Raw genomic sequence first — 26,837 nt, forward strand, 5'->3', positions numbered from 1 at the left:
GAGTTTGAGACCACCCTGGCCAATATGGTGAAACTCGATCTCAACTAAAAATACAAAAATTAGCTAGGCATGGTGGTGCGTGCCTGTAGTCCCAGCTACTTGGGAGGCTGAGGCAGAAGAATTGCTGGAACCCGGGAGGCAGAGGTTGCAGTAAGCCAAGATCGTGCCACTGCACTCCAGCCTGGGCGACAGAGCAAGACTCCATCTCAAAAAAAAAAAAAAAAAATCAATCAATCAATACAAGCAGTATCTAAATGAAAATCTCAAACTATGAGCATTGAACAGATAAAATAAGTTAGTTTAATAATATTTTCTCTTTTAAAATGGCACCACATGAGCAGAACCTCTAGAAATGAATTTATTCTGTCTGAATACAAAATTCTATATATTTCAGCTTATATTCTCTCCTTAACTGTTTCTAATACTTAGGCATAGAATTAGCATTCTGAACTGTGTCATTCTAAAAACATTCATATTCAGAAAAGCTCATATAAGCATACTTCATTCATTTAAATTCTTGACTGATGGTAAACCTAAAAGTCAAACACTGAAATGATATAGTATTACTTTACATAAAAGATTTCCCCTATAAGAAAAGCACACCAAAGAGCTTAAATGGACTACTTTCAGAGTCGATTATAAAAGGAAGAAGGATGCAGCGTGAATAAGTATGTGTTCTAGGTAGCATGTATTTACCATGATAGGTATTTAACCAGAAATATGACATATGGGGTATAAAAGCAAGCTTCTCTGGTAGAAGCTACATTTTCACAATTAAGAGATAGGGCAATTGAATATCTGGTTTAAAAAAACATTTTTTATTTAGAAATGTTGGTAGCTAAAGGTAAATTCAATGATTGGAAGTAACAATGTTCTAAAGTCTTAATTATAAGGGCAGAAAGGAGGAAAGAAGAAAGGAAAAAAGAAAAGAGGGAAAGAAAACAAAGAAAGACAAAGAGTAACGTTTTATTTTTAAATTCTGTCGATCTTTAATGCAAGAGGGTTACATTGGACTTTAAGTTAATTAAGTATTAAAATCAATCATCTGAAAGTTTTAATATTTAATATTGTTAGATTGTATATCAAAGTAGTTTTATTATTTATTTACTCCAAACCTTTCCAGAATACTTCATTTGACAACAGGGGGTCTGTTTCTCACAAGATAAGTGCATTTACAGTGCCAAATAAATTATATATAAAAGCATTTGTCTTAATACATGTCATTCAATATTAAATATCACCCCTTGGTAAAACCCTGAAACTTTAATTCATTTTTAGCAACCACACAATTTTACTATCCAAGTGTTGTCTAACAAACAGGTATAAGACTACAATAAGGGTCAACATATAAGAACAATGATCAAAAGAAAATCAAAACAGATTGAATCCTTATAATTTTCACGCTATCAGAATAAGCTGTTTAGGGCAAACAATTCACTGTAAATTAAAATACTAGACTCATAAACAATATACCTACTGAGAAACATGCAGAATATGAGAGGTTCACAGGTGGACTTAAATATTTTATATTACAAACTAAGAATGTATTTTGCCTTTCAATATTAAAATGCTATAAAGTCATGAGAAAGTGACACTTGTGACCACATGAACCAAGAGAAAACTGAGCACTATAAGAGTCAAACTGCCAAACAGAAAGCTCTCCACAGTGTATTCTCATGCAGTTTCAGAGGTCTCCTGAGCAGATGCTCAAGATGCAGACTGGGAAATTAGCTTGGCCTAGTGAGCAAAACCAAACCTTTTATTATGATGTAGCCATATGAAAATACTTTCAATTCTTGCTGTTCCTCTTTTATATATTTATATATTATTTATATATCCTATTTTATATAGATATTACCTCTAGCCATTAAATGATTCAACCTGGTTTTCATAAAATCAAGGTTAATACAACATACAATTAGGAATTTAGGAAAAATAAAATTTGAAAAGAGAAAACAGAAATCATAATTTGGCGAATTATATTAAACTGATGATAATTAAAAATAAGAAAAAGGAACAAATGGCTACTCTTCATACAAACATCAAATCAAATCATTTTGTCCAAAAAAACCAATGAACAAAAATCTCTCCTTGGTGCAAACATGGGGAGGCCAGGGGTATGTTCAGGAACACCTGACCAATTGTGGGGCAATCCTTCTAAAAGTCCATATGAATCTGTTATTTATCCCTTGGTTTTTAGTAAGTAGTAGGGCTGGGAAACCTAAGGACGTTTTAGTACTTCCTTTAGTTGAAAGATAGCCCTTTCAATTAAATAATAACAACAGCAGCAAACACATAGCACTTATTGGGAAGCAAAGCTATTTAAACCACTATACACATTAACTTATTTAAACCTTACAACAATTCTATGAAGTAGATACTATAACACCTTTTACAGATAAGGAAACCACAAAGAAGTTATGTGACTTATGTAAGGTCACAGGGCAAAGCTACCTCAAATGACAACAATCACTTAATAAGTGGCCTAACAAAAATTAAGCCAAGAATTATAGGGTAGTTTCCTTTGTTATGTTAACGATAACGTAATACCAAAGAATTCAGTTTACTTTTCTCGCATGCAAGCTGTTTCGAAATCTGAGATATTGAGATAAACAGATCCTTAATAGTTATAAGGTGTACACATCTTGTACAGATCACCATCTCAGAGTAAATGCATTATCTAGTAAGGAAAGCAAGTAATAAGTAAGCTGTGGATACACCATAATTCACATATTCCTCAGCAAAATTATAATTTATGAAAAAAATCACACTTGATCTTTGGAATCGTTATCAAATAGCCAAAACTGTAGTTGGGGATTTTAAATCATTATTTAAGTCCCCAAATGCTATAAATTCACATTGCACCAGTCACTTCAGTACCTCACTGAGGGAAGGCCAGCAGCTAAGAAGCACCAGTCCTTGCTAGCCAAAGTAGCTTACATAAAAACATTTCCACATTCCTCCATTCAGTTTTATGCATCTCTTTTCCTCCTGAGGAGGCCTTTCCTCTTCACTTTTCTAAATCCTGTACATAATTCCAACATTCAACTTTTCCTTTAGGGACCAGCACCAGAAGTAATTTCTCCCTGCTCTTCCATAGCAGTATTTCCCCTGCTCTGGATGTGCCTCTGGGCTTGGCAAAAACATACTTTTTTATTAGAATAAGTTTTTTTTAATGGTTCCCCTCTATTTATAGCAAGTGCTAATTTGTTTAGGATAATCTGTGGCCAAAAGATTTCCTATTTACATAAATTTATTTAAAGAAAGAAAGAATTCATGAAAGGAAAAATATTAAATAAATTATAATAAAGTAGTAGGCATAGTTAAAATCCTTAAGGTGTTATATAATAAATGATTAATGTTTTGAAAATAATGTTACAGCAGAAATTGTCACTCACCAACCTTATTAAGCAATCCTTGATACATCACTTCTATTGTTTATATAAACTATTATCCTTATCATAAGTAGTTATTCGCTTATCATACATTTTTGTAAATGCAAACTATGTATTCCTTGAGGGCAGAGAAAGTATTTTTCATTCCTTTGTACCCCCATAATATGCAGATATTATCCAATAGGAATAAAACCTATTCATTAATTCATCAAAAACAGACAACACAATTATAAATGTGGTTCATGCTACTGGTAAACTAAACATCACTCTGGGAAATGCTTACTTATCTCTTCTTTAAGAGGTCCTAAATTCAGGGTAATGCCTAACCCTCGGAGTCCACTCTCCCTTCTCCCTCAACATGCTCTGGCTACCTAAGTCTTCTTTCTATTCCTTAAAAAAAAATACAGCTCATTGTCTCTTTAGGTCTTTGCACATCCCCATCTCCTCTTCTGGGAACACTCTGCTCTTCATATCATTCAGGTTATCTGCCCAAATTCAACTAGCACAGAAATGTTTTCCTGGAATATATCTAATCCACTGGCAAATCTTGTCTGTTCTACCCTCAAAATAAAATCCAGAATCAAAACCATTCTTTACAAACAACCACCTTGATCTAGGTCACACTCATTAGACCCAGAAAAAGGAAACAGTCATCTTTAACTTTGCCCTCTGCCTAGAAACCCTCACCTTTCTTGCTGTAGGCAACATGAAATCTGTGTATTTTACTCAACTTCTGAACTATGCTTTTTTAGCAAGACCATCCACTTATAGGAAAAAGAAGCCACTTGTTGTGTTGAGCTGGAACTAAAAGGTTAGTTCATAAACACACTCGTATGGTGGGTGAGAACTGTCATAAGTCCTTGTGTTTCATTTAAAAGTTTTAACTTCAGGAAATTTCTGAGAAGCAAGTAAACGTTATTGTTACACAATATGCAAGCTTTACAAAGTTAACCATCCATAAATAAATAATAAAAGAACCACATACAGGTCAATGATGAGAATGTGTCATAAGGCAATGATTATGATTAATCAAATTAATAATATTCATGAAAAAAGTTAACCACTGGAATTTCCAACTATCCTTCCATACATTACAAAAAAATAGTTTTTTGATTATAAAAGCAGAGTTTGAAAGCATTTCAGAATAACATCTGGTTTATATTTGACATAAAGTAGACACTATCTTGTGGCTAATCTTTTAAGTCAATTTTATTAAAAATACATACATACAAATACAAACATGATATACTATATAACTAACTGCATTTACTCCTATTTTGAAAGATGTTTTTACTTTTATTTCAGTTATCTATCTTCTCTTCAGAAGACATTAAATTTTAGATAAAAGGACACTATGGAAAAAAAATTATATGTATTTCTAAATTTCATATAATACCTATCTCATGACTGTTACAAGGATGAAATAAAGTATATGGGGACATATATCAAAAGCTGCAGTGTACTATGGTTCACTGTTGTCATTCCTGGCAATAATAATAAACATTAAAAATTCTTCATAAGACAGCAGATGCATTACTTGTTACATGTTTTTAAGGTTATATTGATCTCAGCTAAATAAAAACAGTAGAGTAGGAACAGACTAGAAGAGGGAAGAAATGATAGGGACCGGGGGCAGAGAAATTCTAAGCAGAAAAGGGTGGGTCCCTGACAAAACCCCACCTTCAAGCCGAAATGCCTGAAACCCACAGCCCAAAGTTAGAACTTCTATCCCTGTTTTCCCACTCGAATGTTGCCTTTTCCTAAACTACCCATGGCCCACCCTGCCCCTTCATCCTGTGCCTATAATATAGGACACCCAGGACTCAGCCAGCACAGAGAAGGAAGTAGCTGATGCAGAGGACTACGACTGAACATGGGAGAGAAGTGGCTTGACTTGAAAGGGACAGCTTTACAGAGGGACAGCTTGCATAACTTTGGAGAATAATCCAGCTGGAGATGGCCAGATTTCAGGGGAAGAAGATTACCTACCCACCCCATCTCCTTTCCAGCTCCCCTTCCCACTGAGAGCCACTTTCATCAGCAATAAAATCCCCCGCATTTACCATCCTTCAATTCATTCATGCAACCTCATTTTTCCTGGATGCTGGACAAGAGCTCGGGAGCCACAAGTGCAGATACAAAAGGCTGTCGCACTGATTCTTTGCCCTTCCTGGCAGAGGGCAGCTGCCTCAGCAAAAAGGCAGAAAGCCCACTGAGCTGTTAACACTTAAGCCGTCTGCAAAGGGCAGAGCTAAAAGAACAATGTAACATGCCCTCTGGGGCTTTAGAGGTCACAGGAAGCCCCACCTAGACACTGCTATGGGGCCCGAAGTTTGCTCCTACTGGAGCCCAAAAGTGCTTGCTCTGGCTCCCGCACCTGCTCACCTGCGCGCTCCCTCCCGTGAGGGGTGGAAGGCAGACAGCCCATTCCAGCACTTGTGCACTCCAGTTTCCACCTCGTTTGCTCACAGGCTCCCTCCTGCAAGGAGTTGAGAGCAGAGGGCTGTGTAAATGAGGCACTCCTGTCATGAGTCCCATGAAGAAGTCAAGCAAATATCCTGCTTCAGAAAGAGCATTCTTGGGGGAGAAAACATTGTATACCAGGGCTCAGGGAAGAGGCAGTGCATGCACATTTCATGTAAAGTGTGTAGGGAGTCAAGCTCAGCTGGGTTGATTTTCAGGCTTAAGAAGCAGAAAAGGACTGTAAAACACATGGCTTATAGACCTTCTCAAGATTCAGAGCTTTTTCCTAATGTCAATGGAAACTACTTTTAAGTAAAGGAGGGCACCATCTACTACTTCTCCATATTTAAATTTTCTTCAACTATACCAAATTACACACCTCAGCACTTCCACACATGTGGCTCCTCTGCAAGGCACTACTGTTCTTACCTTCTTCGCCTAACCAACTGCTACTGGCCCTTAAGATACAGCTCAAAAGTCACTCTTCCCCAACATGCCTTCTCCTAATTTGATTCAGATGTCCACTTACCTTATGCATAACTCCACCCTAATATTAACCATTCTTTAGTATAATGGTTGGTTTTCGACTAACTTCTATTGTGAGGATAGGGGACCTGTTTTACTCATCTATACTCTAAGTTACTAGCACCCCAGAACTTGCAAAAATCATTTATTCAATGAATCAACAAAAACAAAGACATGCTTCAGTATAATTCCCAGATATGAGGACTAATTGAGCTATACTTGTTCTACACAGAAGCACACAAATTGAAATGATTTAAGAGAACCTGTAGTATGTCGTAGGAATAGATATGGATTAAACTATTTGAGATAAAAGATCTGAGTTTTCCATCTTATTATTTTTTTAAACTATGCCATAAATAAGACCTAAAACAGTCACTTAACAAATATATACTGAGCACCTACTATAGCCAACACAGCACTGATCCTCATATCAAATGCAAACTCAATAGGCAGTGAGCTTAATATTATATACTACTTGGTGAAAATTACCACCATGATACTACATGTTACAATGACATTGAAATGTAGTATTTACTTTCAACCACAACTTTGGACATTCTCAAATCACATAACAAACTACATTACTTAGAATGTTTTCTTTTCCACAAAACCAAAATCCTTTTTGAAATGTCAGCCTTGAACATCATAAAATTATACAGAATGATGAGGAAACAGGCTTATAGTGCATATAAATATGAAAGCATATTAGCCTGCATTTAATTACCAGTTCAAACAACAACCTGATCTAACCTTTGACAAGTAAAATAAATGTTCTGAATAATTTAACTAAAGCAAACATTTGCTGTTAATGCTAGCTAATTATAGTAAGAGCTGGAAAGATAAGAGGAAGAGAAATGACGAAGAGAAAGGAAGAGAAAGGGAGATGAAATTTTTAAATTAAGGTTGAGATCTGCAATTATTCATTGAAACATGATTTTTTTCAATGAATTTATTCACAGAAAAGGGCAAACTCAGTAGAAGAAAGTTTCTTTATAAATACTCAGATAAAGAAACATTTCAGTTTATTAGCTTATTTTTTCAGTCAGTAAAAAATTATCCATCTACCACGGGAACAGGAAAACAAGTTATAGAATTAGGGTACAATCAATCTCCTTCTCTCAAGGGGCCCAAAATTTAGTTAAGAAAAAGTCCAGGAAATGGGTTGCCAAATAAATAAATATAAGTAAATAATGAAATAAAATACAGATGCCCAATTAAATTTAAATTTCAGAAAAACAACAAACATAATATTTAAGACACTTATACTAAAAAGTATTCATTATTTATTGAAAATCAAATTTAACAAGGAGTTCTGTATTTTATCTGACAACCCTACCAGTAGACAGACAAGGAGACATTGTAGGAGCTCCAGGATTAAAAGAGATCTCAAAGGACAAGACCCCAAAAGAACTCATCCAAAGGCAGGAAAGACATGTTTTTTCCAGAGCTGCCATTTGATTGTTACTGGAAAAAACTAAAATGTGTGATTCAAATGTACTGACCCAGCTCCACGGAATCTTGTTTTTCAATTACCCTGAAAAAAGGAGCTACAAAGAAATATAATAGATAAATGAACAAACTTCTTAGTGGAAACCATCAGCTACCATATGGCAGAAAAATCAAATATTCTGACAAGAATACAAAAGCTGCTGAGTAGAAACAGAGTATAAGACTATTCTTAAACAGTTCTGAGACTACAGCTGACCCTTGAACAACATGGGTTTGAACTGCACCGGTCCATGTGGATTTTCTTCTGCATGTACCTCTCCTGAGACAACAAGACCGAAACCTCTCCCCTTCCACCTCCTCCTCAGCCTACTCAATGTGAAGGCAACAAGGGTAACTTCCGCTAAATGAATAGCAAATATATTTTCTCTTCCTTAGGATATTCTTAATAACATTTCCTTTTCTCTAACTTTATTGTAAGAATACAGTATAGTACATATAACACACAAAATATGTGTTAATCAACTGTTTATGTCATTGGTAAGGCTTCTGGTCAACAGTAGGCTATCAGTAGTCAAAGCATTTGGGAAGTCAAAAGTTACATATGGATTTTTGACTGCATAGGGGTCAGCACCCCTAACTCCCATGTTGCTCAAGGATCAGCTGTATTATCTTTACCAGTGAAGAACGTATAAGTGCATAATTTGGGGGGGATGAAATCCAAAGAAAATGTGAACTTTGTTAATTTGTTGAGACTAATATAAAATATTACGTTAACTCTTTCATTCATGAATTAACATAGTATTTGAACTCTTGTATTAATGTTAATAATTATACATGATACAGCACAAGAATCTAAGGTATGATCATCAAAATTTATGGGACCATAAATTTTTAAAACATTAAATAATGCAAAATGTGAAAATATGTTGTAGTCCATATTAAAATGGCCAATTTAATTGATTAGTAGCTTCAAAAATGATGAGCTTACTTGCTGATGGAGTAGAAACTTCTATTAACTTGGATACAGGAGCCAAAAAGTCTCAGTATAAATATGCAAATGTTCCAATTGTAGTAGAAGACTATCATTATTTACAGGGGCAAGAAAAATTCCAATTTCCCAAACATAACATATAAATATATATAGACTTTATAAAAGTGATAGTAAAAAATGATAGTCACTTAAAATATTAAAATATTATTAAATAATAATCTTGAGTATCATTGCAAAGTGATCTGACTTAGGGGTTTCTCTCAGAATCCACATTGATTGTAATGGTAATGGTTCCATTTTTTTCATAAAAGAGATTTGTACACATGTAAACTTCTGTCCATATGTGTTCTAACACCAAAACTGTTTAGGTTGCCCATGTAAGAAAACTGACATATATTAAAATGTCATTATAAGCCCTCAAAATGAGAATAAACTATTTCAATTTCATTTGCATAAGAGGGAAAGACTAAAGCACTGAGAAGGTGAAAAAAAGGATACAGGAGAGGAGCTAATTATAAAAGAACACAATACATAGTGCTCACATAATATCTTGAAGTCAGAAAACATAAAGGCTCTACGGTGATTGTCAAAGAATGTTTCAAGACTTCAATGAATACTAAAAAACAAAACAATTCTATAAACTCTACATAGAACAGATACAGGCCAGAAAGGGTGTATGAAAAGAATTAACAAAACTGAATAAACTGGGACTACAGAGGAGCTACACAAACCCTATCCCAACTCCCAGGGAATTTTACTAGCAAAAATATACACCTCCTTTTCCAATGTATACAATTAGGTAAAAGAATGTAGCATACTATCTCCAAAATTTCATTGAGTACCGTAATAAAATGTCTAAAAACTAAGTACATTAGAGTTCTATAATTCTTGCTATCCTAATTTACATGAAATCATTGCATAAATAATTTTTAGAATTTTGAAATCTATGTGTAAACTTCAGTAAACAATCAAAAGTAAATGACAAAACTTCATACCATGCTTTGTCATCTGTGGAACGATGATGCAGTTCAATTATATTTATTGAACAAATTAGCATCATTTGTCTTTCTCTGTGCTAAGAACTGTTTGGAGTAGTGATGATTGCTAATATTTCACTTAATGCTTACTAAATGCTAGACACTGTGTTTTATGTGTATTATTATCCCATTTAATCTTCTCAGCAATCCTACCAGACAGGAATCATTATTACCCCCATTTTACATAGGTGGCAATTGAGTCTAGCAAGTTAACGATTTCATCTCAGGGTCGCACACTAAGTGGCTGGAAATTGAAGTGAACCTTCTTCAGAAACTCATTTTAAGATATCCTACTGCTTTCTCACTATGTACAATGGCATGGGGAAAGGAACATCAGGAAATAGAGATAAGAAAAGAAACATCTCCTGGGAGGTACAACACAAAAAAAATGCAGACCACATAATGAAAACTAGAATGTTACAGCAAAGAAGATGTATTAAAAGGAGCTCTAACTCTGAAAGGTCAAGGGGTAAATACAGGGGTCTCAAAAGACTTTCTGGAGAGGGGAATATCTAGGACAGGCTTTGAAGAAATAGTATTTCAACAGGCAGAGATGGACAGAGAAAGTTGATCAGAGGTCAACTCAAAAAAGATTGTTCTGAAGCCAGCAAAATGGATAATAAAATAGTAAATACCCATGTTTGCAACAGAGAAAGCTGCACTGAGAAAAAGCAGCTGCAAAACAGACATAAAATTATATCATATGAAATGCAAATTATGAACAATAAAGCTTTACATTTAAATAGCAGTTTGCAGTTTACAAAAATTTTCACATATATCATGCATTCTCAATGGCAGTGATATTGTCTCCTAGTGGACAAGATTGGTGCACAGAGTGGGTGTAGGGAATCATAGATACTACAATAGTTTATGGTCCTCCAATGGAATATAGTACATAAAGAGAAACATAGTTTATCTGTGTATATTTGTGTTATTAAACTTTCACAGTGGAGGATGACTGGGAGAAGTTTTTCTTTAAAGACTTTTCAGGGGTGCAATGATTGTTTTAAAAGGTTCAGAAACACTGACAAATACTACATTATTTGATCATCCCAACCATCTAATAAGTAAGCAGGTATCATTTCCTTTTGTAAAAAGCATGAAACAAATAATACAGGAAGATTTAAAGAGATGAACGAAGGAGAAAAACAAGCAGTGCACGGAACGGAATTTTATACATATACACAGCCAATAACATAAAATAATGTGCAGCCTCACTCACAGTTAAAGAAATGTCAACTAAAACAATTAGATGTAATTTTTCACCTATCAGAATGCAAAATAAAAAAGGTAGATAATACCCAGTCTTGGTAAGAATTTGAAGAAATAGGCATTTTGATGCTAATGAACTTGATTTAAAAAGTGCAAGTTTAGGAAGGCAATAACTATCAAAATTACTAATGCATCTAACTTTTGAATCAACAATTCTACCACTAAAAATGTATCCTACTTATATATCCTCTAGCCAAATCTATGCAGAAAGAAGTTGATTGTAATAGTGAAAAACCATAAGCAATCTAAATGTTCTATAATCCTTGGGTTTATAAATTATGGTAATCAAGCAAGGCACAGTGACTCACAGCTGTAATCCTTGTTCTATGTAACATACACGGACAGAAGTTTATATGTGCACAAATCCTTGGAAGGCCAAGCCTGGGAGATCACCTGAGGTAAGGAGTTCAAGACCAGCCTGGTCAACATGGTGAAGCCCCATCTCTACTAAAAATACAAAAAAAAATTAGCCAGATATAGTGACAGGAGCCTGTAATCCCAGCTACTCAGGAGGCTGAGGCAGGAGAATCGCCTGAGCCTGGGAGGCAGAGGTTGCAGTGAGCCGAGATTGCTCCATCGCACTACAGCCTGAGTGACAAGACAAACTCCATCTCAATAAACAAATAAATACATACATACATAAAGGTAATCCAGAAATAGAATAATAGGTAGGAATTTAAAATGCTCTGATGTAAAAAAAAAAAAAATATGTACACAGCATACTGAAATCAACAATGCTACCTGTATGACCCCATTATTTTATAAAAATATACAAATGTAATTTTGCTGTGTGTTAAAATTTCTGGACACACAAGAAACCAACAAAGCATGAGGAGGAATTCTCCAACTGTATACATAAATGTACACTTTAAAAAACAGGACATGAGGATTTTTTTTTTGAGACAGAGTTTCACTCTTGTTGCCCAGGCTGGAGTGCAATGACATGATTTCGGCTCACTGCAACCTCCGCCCCCAAGGTTCAAGCAATTCTCCTGCCTCAGCCTCCCAAGTAGCTGGGATTACAGGCACCCGCCACCATACCCAGCTAATTTTTTTTATTTTTAGTAGAGATGGGGTTTCCCCCTGTTGGCCAGCCTGATCTTGAACTCCTGACGTCAGGTGATCTACCTGCCTCGGCCTCCCAAAGTGCTGGGATTACAGGTGTGAGCCACCACACCCGGCCAGGGATGTATCTTTTAAAAATATTTAATTATAAAAATGTTAAAATGACTTGCTCCAGTTCTTAAAATTGTGAAGCAAAATTATGAATACAATTCCATTCTTTTGGATCAAAATCCATTGTTTCTTATTATATTACTTTATAAAGCTTACTACTGTTCAGAAAAAATCCATATTGGTGATTAAATATGGTAATGTCTATGGTTCCATAATACTTACTGAAGCATAAATGCCCCTGTAGGTTCTCAAAATGTCTTTCATGATCTACCCACACCTGTGTTCCCAATCCTCCCTTCCATGTCTTCTTAGTTTCTAAAAAGCGTCTAGTGTTTTCCTACCCCTCTGTTTTCTTGAATAACAAGTCTTGGTCAAGAAATCCTCTCCCAACCAATTCCTCTTCCTAAAACACTTTACTTCTTTTTTAAATCGATCTATTCTCATGACCTGGCATATAATAATAAATATTACTGAATGAGTGAAAATATATCCATCGGAACAGATTCTACTAATCACTTTGTAAAGTTAATGTCAAATGCTCCATTCTCTCTGAAATGCTTCCTAACTTCTTTTCATTCAGTTTTAGAATGTTAAATTCAGAAATTAAGTCATATTTCTGCTTGTAATGGGGAAAAGTAAACAAAACAAGAGGTTTCTTTCTTCCAAGAGAATAAAAGGGGAGGAATACCCTTGAGAAGAGAAAAACCCTAGAATATACCAGCAACCATTAATTCTTTCCATCACCATGCTTATTTCTATAGAAGAAAAACTTCCAGAATCAATTTATTCATTTATTTATTTATTTTTTAAGAGACAGGGAATCTCTCTGTTGCATACACCGGAGTGCAGCAGTGCATTCATAGCTCACTGCACTCTCCAACTCCTAGACTCAAGTAATCCTCCAGCCTTAGTCTCCCAAGTAGCTGGGACTACAGATGAGTGCCACCAGGCTCGGTTAATTTCTGTTTATTTTATGTAGAGACCAGGTCTCCCTATTTTGCCCAGGCTGATCTCAAACTCCTGGCCTCAAACAATCCTCCCAACATGAGCCACAACGCTTGGCCCAGAATCTACTACTATTGACACTGGTGATTTAGTCAACATTATCTAGGCTTAAATTGAGGAACTGTCCTCACTATCTGAGATTAGACAAATTAGCTAAACTGTGTCTCAGTTTCCTCACACGTAAAATGGTGAATACTCAATTCACAGGTTTTGTGAAGATTATATGAATATCCCTGAAGTATTCAGAATATCTGACATATACATAGTAAGCATTCAATAAATATTAGCTTTAATTGTTATCACCATTACCAGCACACTGTCACTACTCTAGTGAATATATTTACACAGTAAGGTTAGAATAAAATCAACGACAGGATGGCACCTACAGTTGAAAATGATGGAACTTTTGAGTGATCCATAATATTTGTTCAAAACCTTATACATTATAATTAGATATTCCATGCTGTTTTCTCAACATGTCTGTAGAGGAAGGAAAGAAGGTAGTAAGCAGAAATTGAGGAAATCCAGGGCTGCACAAATATAATATACATTCAACTTAGTATTTATTGAATCCTCCCATGTGCCAAAAGCTAGTGTAGAAGATAAGCATTTAGTGGTGAATAAGTAACTTACTGTCCCCAGAAAATATACGTTCTAGGAAAAGACAGTAAGACAAGGATAAAGAGTTCACATATCAAGTAGCAACAACACATGTTATGAAGAAAATGTAAAGAGGCCTAGGGATATAGAAAGACGGGATATGACTGAAAGCTTATTTGGGAGCTGGGAGCTTATCTGAGAAAGTGTAGTCTTAGGAAGCACCTCTGAAGTGGTGATATTTGAATGAAGTGAGGGAACAAGCCACATGATAACCTGAAAGAAGAGCATGCTGTGAACAGCAAATGCAGAAGACCATAAAGTGGGAAACAGCTTGGAGGTCTGGAGATACTGGGAGAAAAAGAAGGGGAAATAGAAGAGAGGCTGGGTCACTTCCATCCTTTCAGGCCATGAAAGGACTTTCATACACAGTGGCATGGAAAGCCATTGGGAGCTTTTGAGCAAGGGTGTGACATGATATGATCTATTCTTTAGAAAGATCACAAATCTTTCAACTGATCAAAAGCATTGACTACTTGCCCATCCACTCAGCCCCTTCTTCAGAAAAGAGCCCTTCCTCAGAAAGGTTAAGAACAAAGGCAAGTCCTCAAAATTGTATTACACTATGGTATATGAGAAAGTACAAAATAAGATAAAAAGCAACCACCACAGAAACCTGAAACAAGATCAGTAAAAAAAGAAACCAAACAACTTAGTAAAAGAAGGTAAACCAAGTAACATAAATGGGCATCTAGCCAGATGACAATCTTCAAGATGTTTCTCATATTTTTGGAGAAATAAAAACATCTGCACAAAATAAGCACAGAAGCAAAATGAGACAATCATATAATAATACACAATACTAAATTTAATTTGATTTTATATTTGTATATCCAAACCTTATATTCTGTTTTCTTTTTCATATATTCATTGTTATGTTCAGGCTCCTGCTATAGGTTTGAACGTTGGATCCCCTCCCAAATTCCTGTTGAAATTTAATCCCCAATGCAACAGTATTAGGTTTTTTAGGGGGGGCTGGGAGGGGTGGCTGAGACAAGGTCTCACTCTGTCGCCCAGGCCAGAGTGCAGTGGCATGATCATGGCGCACTGCAGCCTCCGCGTACAGAGCTCAAGCGATCTGCCCACCTCAGCCTCCCAAAGTGCTGAGACTACAGGCATGAGCCACCGTACCCAGCCCCCAATGCAGCAGTATTAAGAGGTAGGGCCTTCAGGAGGTGATTTCGCCATCAGGACTTCACCCTAATGCATAAGGTTAATGCTTATTAAAAGGGCTGGAGGGAACTAGCTACATCCTTTTTTGCCCTTCCATCCTTTTCACCATGTGAGTATACAATATTAATCCCTCAGGAGAATGCAGTAACAAGGTACCATCTTGGAAGCAGAGACCAGCCCTCACCAGACACTGAACCTGCTCTCATCTTGATCTTGCACTTCCTAGCCTCCAGAATTGTGAAAAATAAATCTCTGTTCCTTGTAAATTATCCAGTCTCTGGTATTTAGTCACAGCAGCACAAATGGAGTAAGACAACTCCTTATACAAAATTACATCATACTTTTTGTTCTACTCCTCTTTCACCCCCTCATTCTCTACTTGGGCAGATCTATAGGGAAAGGCAGATAAAAGGGACTCATTTATGCACGACCCTCTTAATATATACTCTAGTAAGCACCCAAAGCCAGAAAAAGACAGAATTAAGCACTACAATATTTTGTGGAAAAGCCAGGTACTCAGTCCATTTTGATAACAAAACAAGTAGAAACAAATATTTGAAAATACATTAAATTTCAAGCAAGAAAATGCTAGCTCAAAACACTACAAAAAAAAAATTGTTCACTTCATCAGTCTATATGTCTTTTAGTCTCGAACTCTAAGACTTACTAGACATTTCCACTTATGTCTCTTCTGTCCTTCTCTGACTTCCCTATTTTAAGCTAGCATCATCTGGATTAGTCTTCAAGCCTCCGGACAAGAACTCCCAGAATCCCTCTCTTGCTCCCCTTAATCTCCTCAATAAAGATCACTGCAGTTAGATTGATTTTTAAAACAGTAAATCTAATCATATCACTCTCCCTATTGAAACCCCTTCGATGAGTGACTACTCACAGGCTGAAATTTCTAAGAGAATCTACAAGCCCCTGTGTGGCCCTTAGCCACCAACCTGGCTCAGTCGCTACTGTCCCTGAGCTCTCTGGGCTCCAACCACACTATCTGTAAACTCTGCAAAACCGAAGTTCATTCCAGCCGCAGAGCCTTTACAAAAGTTTCTTCTTCAGCTTGCAACATCTCTGTCCCAATTTGCCTGGGGAACAAAACATAAATTTCACTTCCTTATGTGAGGTCTTGTTGGACACTGCCCACCACCACTAGATTAGTTCTCTTCCTTACTTGACTTCTGGGTGGCCCTATCTTTCCATCATTGTACTTATCACAATTATACATGTAAGAGAAAGGGTGGGGGGAAGAGGGTATGATGGAAGCAGGGGTGTTTACATATATACACATATGTGTATTTTAAAGGTTTAGTGCCAGCCCTGAATTCATGAGGACAAGAAAAATGCCTAACACGGTGCTGGTACAAAGAAGGCATTATTATTATTATTATTATTATTATTTTGAGACAGAGTCTTGTTCTGTCGGCCAGGCTGGAGTGCAGTGGCATAATCTCGGCTCACTGCAACCTCCGTCTGCCGGGCTCAAGCAATCCTCCTACCTCAGCCTCTCGAGTAGCTGGGATTTGAGGCGTGTGCCATGGCATTATTAATATTTGTGGGGAAAAGGTGAGATAAAATTGGACGCAGCACATCAGGATGCCACAATGACGTGTCATAAATCAAGATGTCTCAGATAACGGGTTAACTATGCATTTTTATTTTTAATGAATCTGGTTTTATTTTTAAAATAGGTAAAAACAGCCTGGACATGGTGCCTCACACCTGTAATCCCAGCATTTTGGGAGGCCGAGGCAGGTGGATCACCTGAGGTCAGGAGTTCAAGACCAGTCTGGCCAACACAGTGAAATGCCATCTCTACTAAAAATACAAAAATTAGCCAGACATGGTGGCACATGCCTGTAGTCCCAGCTACTTGGGAGGCTAAGGAAGGAGAATCACTTGATCCCAGAAGCCAGAAGTTGCAGTGAGCCAAGATCATGCCACTGCATTCCAGTCTGGGCCACAGAGCGAGACTTCGTCTCAAAAAAAAAAAGGGGGGGGGAGGGGAACTGATCCAACCTAAAATGCGTAATTCAACAGCAACAAGTATACAAAGTATACAAATACACCTAGATTGAAAATATCGATGGGGGTTTGGGGGGTGGTTACAACTAAATTCATCAGCAAAAAGAGGGTAATCAGAGCTCATTTCTCTCTGTTTAGAGGGAGTGACCATAATTTAGATTTAAGTGACAAGAAAGGAAATACAATATTTTTAAAGGAGTAAATATGGAAAGACTTAACCCTTTCTCTCACAGACTCTTTATTCTCTCACTCCACAAGGCATTCCTGCATATTACTGAATTAGACATAAAATGCCACACATTAGCCAAAGCTTTTACTTGAATAGTTATATTTTCTTGAAAATTAAGTGGACAAACATGATCCAGTGGGTTTCATCCCTGGGATGCAAGGCTGGTTCAACACATGAAAATCAATAAACATAATCCAGCATATAAACAGAACCAAAGACAAAAACCACACGATTATCTCAATAGATGCAGAAAAGGCCTTTGACAAAACTCAACAACCCTTCAAGCTAAAAACTCTCAATAAATTAGGTATTGATGGGACGTATCTCAAAATAATAAGAGCTATCTATGACAAACCCACAGCCAATATCATACCGAATGGACAAAAACTGGAAGCATTCCCTTTGAAAACTGGCACAAGACAGGGATGCCCTCTCTCACCACTCCTATTCAACATAGTGTTGGAAGTTCTGGCCAGGGCAATCAGGCAGGAGAAGGAAATAAAGGGCATTCAATTAGGAAAAGAGGAAGTCAAATTGTCCCTGTTTGCAGATGACATGATTGTATATCTAGAAAACCCCATCATCTCAGCCCAAAATCTCCTTAAGCTGATAAGCAACTTCAGCGAAGTCTCAGGATACAAAATCAATGTGCAAAAAGCACAAGCATTCTTATACAGCAATAACAGACAAACAGAGAGCCAAGTCATGAGTGAACTCCCATTCACAATTGCTTCAAAGAGAATAAAATACCTAGGAATCCAACTTACAAGGGATGTGAAGGACCTCTTCAAGGAGACCTACAAACCACTGCTCAAGGAAATAAAAGAGGATACAAACAAATGGAAGAACATTCCATGCTCATGGGTAGAAAGAATCAATATCATGAAAATGGCCATACTGCCCAAGGTAATTTACAGATTCAATGCCATCCCCATCAAGCTACCAATGACTTTCTTCACAGAATTGGAAAAAACTACTTTAAAGTTCACATGGAAGCAAAAAAGAGCCCGCATTGCCAAGTCAATCCTAAGCCAAAAGAACAAAGCTGGAGGCATCAAGCTACCTGACTTCAAACTATACTACAAGGCTACAGTAACCAAAACAGCATGGTACTGGTACCAAAACATAGATATAGACCAATGGAACAAAACAGAGCCCTCAGAAATAATGCCACATATCTACACTATTTGATCTTTGACAAACCTGAGAAAAACAAGCAATGGGGAAAGGATCCCCTATTTAATAAATGGTGCTGGGAAAACTGGCTAGCCATATGGAGAAAGCTGAAACTGGATCCCTTCCTTACACCTTATACAAAAATTAATTCAAGATGGATTAAAGACTTAAATGTTAGACCTAAAACCATAAAAACCCTAGAAGAAAACCTAGGCATTACCATTCAGGACATAGGCATGGGCAAGGACTTCATGTCTAAAACACCAAAAGCAATGGCAACAAAAGCCAAAATTGACAAATGGGATCTAATTAAACTAAAGAGCTTCTGCACAGCAAAAGAAACTACTGTCAGAGTGAAAAGAGAACCTACAGAATGGGAGAACGTTTTTGCAATCTACTCATCTGACAGAGGGCTAATATCCAGAATCTACAATGAACTCAAACAAATTTACAAGCAAAAAGCAAACAACCCCATCAAAAAGTGGGCAAAGGATATGAACCAACACTTCTCAAAAGAAGACATTTATGCAGCCAAAAAACACATGAAAAAATGCTCATCATCACTGGCCATCACAGAAATGCAAATCAAAACCACAATGAGATATCATCTCACACCAGTTAGAATGGAGATCATTAAAAAGTCAGGAAACAACAGGTGCTGGAGAGGATGTGGAGAAATAGGAACACTTTTACACTGTTGGTGGGACTGTAAACTAGTTCAACCATTGTGGAAGTCAGTGCGGCGATTCCTCAGGGATCTAGAACTAGAAATACCATTTGACCCAGCCATCCCATTACTGGGTGTATACCCAAAGGATTATAAATCATGCTGCTATAAAGACACATGCACACATATGTTTATTGTGGCACTATTCACAATAGCAAAGTCTTGGAACCAACCCAAATGTCCAACAATGATAGACTGGATTAAGAAAATGTGGCACATATATACCATGGAATACTATGCAGCCATAAAAAAGGATGAGTTCATGTCCTTTGTAGGGACGTGGATGAAGCTGGAAACCATCATTCTCAGCAAACTATTGCAAGGACAAAAAACCAAACACCACATGTTCTCACTCGTAGGTGGGAATTGAACAATGAGAACTCGTGGACACAGGAAGGGGAACATCACACACCGGGGACTGTTATGGGGTGGAGGGAGGGGGGAGGGATAGCATTAGGAGATATACCTAATACTAAATGAGGAGTTAATGGGTGCAGCCCACCAACATGGCACATGTATACATATATAACAAACCTGCACGTTGTGCACATGTACCCTAAAACTTAAAGTATAATAAAATTAAAAAAAAAAATTTGATCACACCACTGCACTCCAGCCTGAGCAACACAATGAGATCCTGTCACACACACACACATACACAGACACACACACACACACACACACACACACACTTCCAATTAGTTACCTAAACTATTAAATATTCTCAGATATAACTTTCTTATTTGGGAGTAAATTCCTTTTCTACAATCCAATAATCCCTAAATCTATTTCCCCATACAATTAAAAGATAAACTATTTAAGATAGAGTGCTACTTTATTTGACCATTTAATGCCAATATATAAAGAAAATAAAAATACCCAAGCTGGTTACTCAATTAAAACATATCAATTTCATTAATCACATTTAAAAATCTTAGTTTGTTTGCTTGAGGAACTGCCAACTACTGAAGTTCCTGAGCTCCTACACTAGTGTATGGCATATCAAATCCTAATATGGGGGGATGGAAGGAGAAGATAAACATGTGAATGAGCTGGGGAAAGAAAATCTTGGCACCAACTCAAACAAACTGCTTTATGAAGTAAAAAGACAAAGCAAACTCTAAGTCTCTGATTAAAAACACTGCCTTCCTAAAACCTATTTTAGTCGGAAACTGCTGGTCATAAGATTGGATTGGATAAATTTATTAATAGAGTCAGTATATAATAGATTTTGTGAGTTGTCAAAAGGTCTTTAGCACTTACCAGCCTGTTCAGCTACGAATGTGAATTGCAAAAGACAACCTTTAGTTAGCTCTAACACTCGTTCTGGATTTGGGGTTCTTTTGGTATTATGTTATTCTACCTTTGCTTCTGAAATGATTTACTAATCAGACAAATCTGTAGCCCTAGGAAGTCAGTGTCTGTTTCTCTTTCTCCTTCGTTCTCCACATACATACACAGACACACCTATCATTCAGATAGATAGATAGATAGATAGATAGATAGATAGATAGATAGATAGATTCGTTTCATATTGAACCTTCAAAGAATAACCCTTGTGAAGTATGTGATTCTCTCTCTCTAACCTATATAACCAAGTCCAGCACTGTATTTTCTGAAACCTGTCATGATGTTTTCTATAGCAATGACAAGGAGAAGCAGATGGAAGAGTTAGAGTATTGTCTTTCCTCCCCAAAGAAATAGATCAAGAAAGCAAAAGAATCACCCATTTTTATGGAAATGAGGGCCCCTATTCCAGAATTAGTACAGTTATACAGAATAACATCACTTTCATTTAGGAATTTTCCATCTTTCAGGATGAAAAAGCATTGTTTCTAACATACTATGGGGAGAAATTTAATGACAAATCCAAAAATCTTAAACTATGCAAAATATGTCCATATTATCTTCATTAATGGTAAACCAATCAGATACATAAAAAGATACTTCTCAGGTTGGCAGGCATGTGTGCTACCTAAATCTTATTAAATGTATATGTATTTAAGTCAATGGATAAGGAAATTTTAAATTAGAAAAGAAAATCTGAATCAGATTCAAATTAACATCTTCTTTTTACCTGTTCCTTTTGGCAGTACTTGCAAAATCTGTAGTAACAGACTATCACTTCATTATCTTCCCACAAGATACTGGTTTTCTCTAATACTTCACAATGCTTCTGAGATAGCATATCTAGCATAACACCTCTACTTCTCTCCAGCATTTAACAAGATAAAGAAAAGGCAGAAAGAGAGTAGATGATGTCGGTGTTACAAGTGTAAGAATCCAACTCTCATGAACATTCAAATTAACTATGTATCTCAAATCATTCTATTTCCCATGTAGGCATCAGATATGATCTAAGTTACTGTTTCCCTTTAAAGGAACTAATGTATTACAGGGTCATTCATTCAGTGTTAACTAATGGCAATCATTAATTAATGGTAGGGGGAGTAGTCCCACTTAAATTAAAATATAAGTAAAGGCATAGAAGTGTAAAGACCCAGGGTGGTTGTTTTAATGACTTTTCTTTAATCAAGTAAAGCTGAGTAATCAAATGTGTTTTTTGAAGAAGACTATTTCTATTTTTTATCCAAATGGAAGCCCTCAAAGAGAAACTAAAATGATAAGTTTTTAATTCACCTAACTACTCAATATCAATTTTCCTTGATTGTGTAACAATATAGTTTAAACTTTCTTCAGTGAAATTATTAAAATGAAGATGTAGATGACTAGCTTACCTCCTTTGTAATAATGCTTAGAACATGTGTATCACTATACATGCAAAAACCTACATGCAAAAACAGATACGATTTTCAGGGTTGTATCAGAAATTAAACATAGAGAGAAGAAACTTCATATATTTCATTCCAACTAAATCCATTCACAAAGCTATCTCCCAACAGGTTTATTCAAGTGTTTCTCCATGTTAGTGTAGTTGGTACAAACATTCAGAGGGCAGGAATCAGGCCCACATAATGTGCTTTTATGGCCCTGGCACAGCTTGATGCTTACTAAATCCTAGTTGAAAGACATTTGACAATACAATTGCTGAAAAATTCAATGTTCCCTTGCATGGGAAATCTTGTGCCTTGTACCTTATGATTTCAGCAGTGCCATGTGTGCTGCGATAGTTAAGGGCCTGTCAATGTTTCCATTATAAACTCTGGTTTTCAGAGGTTTCTATCTTGGCCTATAAAAATAGACTCCGGTCTGTAACTTGGCATAAAAAGTACTGGTATCAGCCCAAGAGAACATTTTTTGTTCCAAAGATTAAAATAAAAATCTGTTTAGTAGTTTTAAGTTAACAGAGTATAAAATAAAATAAAAAAAAGTTGGGGGATGGGGAGGAGGGAGAATGTTTTTAAAAAACACACGCATAAAAAATCCAGTGCTCTATCTCTCACTATTACTTCATTTTAAACTTTAAAATGATTAACACACAAAACAAACCAATGATACTGCATAAATGAAAAACCTAACAGGAATTTTAATTAAAAACATTATGGCGATTACCAAAAAAAATCATAAATTTTTAAACTACGTAAGTAGGATCTCAATAATCCCCACATTTAAAGATTGTACAAGTACCCACTAACAGTAAACTAAAACTATGTCAAAGATGTATTTTCAGATATGTAAAAATTACCTTTTAATGAACCACTAAATGAAGATTTACTGCAGATTAGGAGACAATCTTCAATTCTATTTTCAATGCATGCGTCAAGAAGTTTCTCAAACATATTATAACGAATATAAGAAACACTGAAGTAGTCTTTACAAACTGTTGAAAGATACTAGTCAAAGTTTTGTGGGTTTTTTAAGCTTAATACAGATCTGTTTCTTTCAAAAATATAATGGTTATATAAAGCTGCTGCATAGTCACAAAAGCACATCTTTTACAACAACTTTTATCTGTTAAAGAGGATGTATGTTAGTATAATCTACAAAGAAGGTGATTTGGAAATAGCCATCAAAATTAGAAGTACATTAAAAAATTTTTTTATTGTGGTAAAATACACATATTTACCAACTTATCCATTTAAGTGTACAATTTAATGTTACCAAATACGTTCATAATGTTGCTCCACCATTTTCATCATCTATCTCCATAACTTCTTATCATGTAAAACCAAATCTCTTGTTAACAAAAAAACTGAAACTCTGTAAAAATTGTAAAGGGTTTATTCTGAGCCCTTTATAAGGGAGAGTCAAAATAAGGGACCATGACCTGGGGAACAATCTCAAGAGGTCCTGAGAAAGTGTGCCTGCAGTGGCTGGGTTATGGTTTGGTTTTATGCATGTTAGGGAGATAGGAGTTACAGGCAAAGACATAAATCAATACTTGGAAGGTATACACTGATTTAGCCCAAAAAGAGCATCCTGAAGGGAGGGAGGGGAGCTTTAAGTTACAGAATGGTTTTAGGGATTCTTTAGGTGGCAGCTGGTTGAGAGAGTTAAGCTTTGTCTGAAGACTTGAAGTCACAGAAAGAAATGTTTGAGTTAAGATAAGGCAGATTATGGCCAAAGTTTTGTTATACAGATGAGGTCTCAGAGTTAGCAGCCTTCTAAGAAAATATATGGTAAATGTCTACAGACCTTAAAGGTGTCAGACTGTTAGTTAATCTCTCCTAGATTTGGGAAAGGCCTAGAAATGGAAGGCCTGACTATAGTAATGGAGTTTCCCCTTAAAAAAGATGGCTTTGCAGTGCCATTTCAATCTGATGGCCTTATGGCAGCCTTTTCAAAATATGTCAATGAAATAAATTTTTAGGTAAAATATTTTTATTTCCCTCAGGGCCCACTATCTGTCATTTGATGCTATACCAGAGTCGGCTTGGAAAGTAAGCCACATTACACTGGGTTAATAAAAACCTAATGAGAGATGTTACCGTTTGTAGGATGTGGCTTAACCACTGCTTAGCATGGCCTCAGGTCTTGCTTAAAATTTGTCTCTTATTGCCATGAAGAGTCTGTTTTGACAGTTTTATGATCTTTACTTTAACCTAAACTCCATAAGGGAGGAGGTAACAAGGCACGTCCAGCCTCCCTTCCAATCATGGTGGAGAATTCAGTTCTTCTGGTTCCCCTGAGGCCAGTTTTTCTTGGCCAAGAGGGGGTCTGTTCTGTCAGTTGGGGGGCTCAGGATTTTATTTTTGGTTTATGCTCTACACGCATTAAATATACTTCCCATTCCTCCTCCCCCCATTCCTGGCAATCACCATTCTACTTTCTGTCTCTATGATCTTGACTACTCTAATAATCACATATAAGTGGAATAATATAGAACTTGTCTTTTTGTGACTGGCTTATTTCACTGAACATAATGTTATCAAGGTTCACATATGTTGTGGAGTATCTGGTTTCTTTCCTTTATAAGCCTGAATAATATTCCATTATATGTATATACCACATTTTGTCTATCCATCCAGCTATTGATAAACACTTGGTTTGCTTCTGTAAACCCAAAAGTATCTGAGACAAGTCTCATTCAATTTAGAAGTTTATTTTGCCAAGGCTAAGGACATGCCTGTGACAGCCTCAGGAGGTCCTGATGACATGTGTCCAAGGTGGTCAGGCTACAGCTCAGTTTTATACATTTTAGGAAGACATGACACATCAATCAATACATGTAAGATGTGTAATGATTCAGTCAGGAAGGGCAGAACAACTCAAAAACTCAAAGTGGAGGCTTCCAGCTCATAGGTATGTCAGAGTAGGTAGTTAGGCAGATATGGACAGGGCAGGAGAGCACCCAAACACGCACACCCCCACCCCCTGTTGCCCCCAGGACTGTCAGGCGACCATGAGGTGATGGTCAGGTGGTTGTTAAACTGTCTCTCTAAAATGATAAGTGGTCACAGCCAGCGCCAGGAAAAGATAGTCTCCTAACAGATAGAAAACACTCGGTGCTGGTGTTATCCACTTCTCAGTAAGATCTCAAACAGGCCCACTAAGAGGCAAAATGGTCTCTTATACGACCTTCCAATGGGAACGCTCGACAGGTAAGGGAAAAACTCCTCAAGTGAACACGTGCACAACTTCAGCAAACCCCAGAACCATAGCAATGTATAAAACCCCAAGTCAAGGGATGAACAGGGCACTTGGATCTTGCAAGTCACCTGCTTGGCCCTTCCAAGTGTACTGCTTCCTTTCACTCCTGCTCTAAAACTTTTTAACAAATTCTCACTCCTGTTCTAAAACTTGCCTCAGTCTCTCCCTCTGCCTTAAACCAACTACTGCCCCTCAGCAAAATTCTTTCCTCCAAGGAGGCAAGAATCAAGTTGTTGCAGACCCATATAGATTCACCACTGCTAACAGGTGGATTCAAAGATTTTCCAATTGGCAACTTGTCAATAGAGTTTACCTAAAGACTAGAAACCCAGTCGGGCATGGTGGCTCACGCCTATAATCCCAGTATCTTGGGAGGCTAAGGCAGGCGGATCACTTGAGGCCAGGAGTTGAAGATCAGCCTGGCCAACAATGCAAAATCCTATCTCTACTGAAAATACAAAAAGCTGGAGTGAGGCCGATCATGGTGGATCACACTTAGAATCCCAGTACTCTGGAAGGCCAAGGCAGGTGGAACACTTGAGGTCATAAGTTCAAGACCAGCCTGGCCAACATGGTGAAATCCCATCTCTACTAAAAATACAAAAAATTAGCCAGGCATGATGGTGCATGCCTGTAATTCCAGCTACGCAGGAGGCTGAGGCACAAGAACCATGTGAACCTCAGAGGCAGAGGCTGCAATAAGCCGAGATCGCACCACTGCAATCCAGCCTGGGTGCTCAAAAAATAAAAAATACAAATAAATAAAAAATAAACACCTGAAATTCCATGTAAGGGAGTGTCTGGGTTAAGATAAGGGGTTGTAGAGACCATGGTTCTTATTATGCAGATGAAGCCTCCAGGTAGCAGGCTTCAGAAAGAATAGACTGTAAATGTTTCTTATGAGACTTAAAATGATGAAAGACTCAGATAATTCTCTCCAGCATCAGAGAAAAGACCTAGAAAGAGAAAGGCATTCTCTACAGAATGTAGATTTTGCCTATAAGAGACAGTTTTGCAGGGCCATTTTTAAATATGTCAAAGGAATACATTTTGGGGCAAAATACTTCAATTTCTTCCAGGGCCTGCTATCTGCCATGTGATGCTTTACTTTAGTCAGGCTGGAATTTCGTGTCTTATTGCTACAAAAAGTCATAAGATCTCTGTTTTAATGTTAATGCTGGTCAGTTGTGCCTGAATTCCAAAGACAGAGTATAATGGGGAATGCCTGATCACCCCCTCCCCATCATGTCCTGAACTGTGGAATGCCCTTGGCTGAGAGGAAGGGTTCATTCAGACAATTAAGAAGCTTAAAGTTTCATTTTTAGCTTACACTTCCATATTTCAGCTATTGTGAATAATGCTGGTATGAACATGGGTGTATAAATTGTCTCTTTAAGACCCTGTTTTCAACCATTTTGGGGATACATCCAGAAGTGGCATCACTGCATCATATGGAAATTCTATTTTCAATATTTATAAGGAGCCA

General features: G+C 36.9%; 1 protein-coding gene across 24 annotated transcripts in view; it reads right to left on the bottom strand.

Annotated features, from left to right (window-relative positions):
* TBC1D5 (TBC1 domain family member 5) overlaps positions 1 to 26,837 on the bottom strand; it is a 595,437-nt gene that overhangs the window by 357,353 nt on the left and 211,247 nt on the right. For 8 of the 24 annotated variants that reach the window (XM_063602211.1, XM_055109549.2, XM_055109553.2 and 5 more), the window contains one exon: positions 5,781 to 5,874. The exons of the other annotated variants lie outside the window; for them this stretch is intronic. The gene's annotated coding sequence lies outside the window, so the exon portion shown is untranslated. The remainder of the gene's footprint in view (positions 1 to 5,780; positions 5,875 to 26,837) is intronic. 24 annotated transcript variants of the gene reach the window in all.

The sequence above is a fragment of the Pan paniscus genome, chromosome 2, assembly GCF_029289425.2.
Source record: "Pan paniscus chromosome 2, NHGRI_mPanPan1-v2.0_pri, whole genome shotgun sequence".
Lineage (NCBI taxonomy): Eukaryota > Metazoa > Chordata > Mammalia > Primates > Hominidae > Pan > Pan paniscus.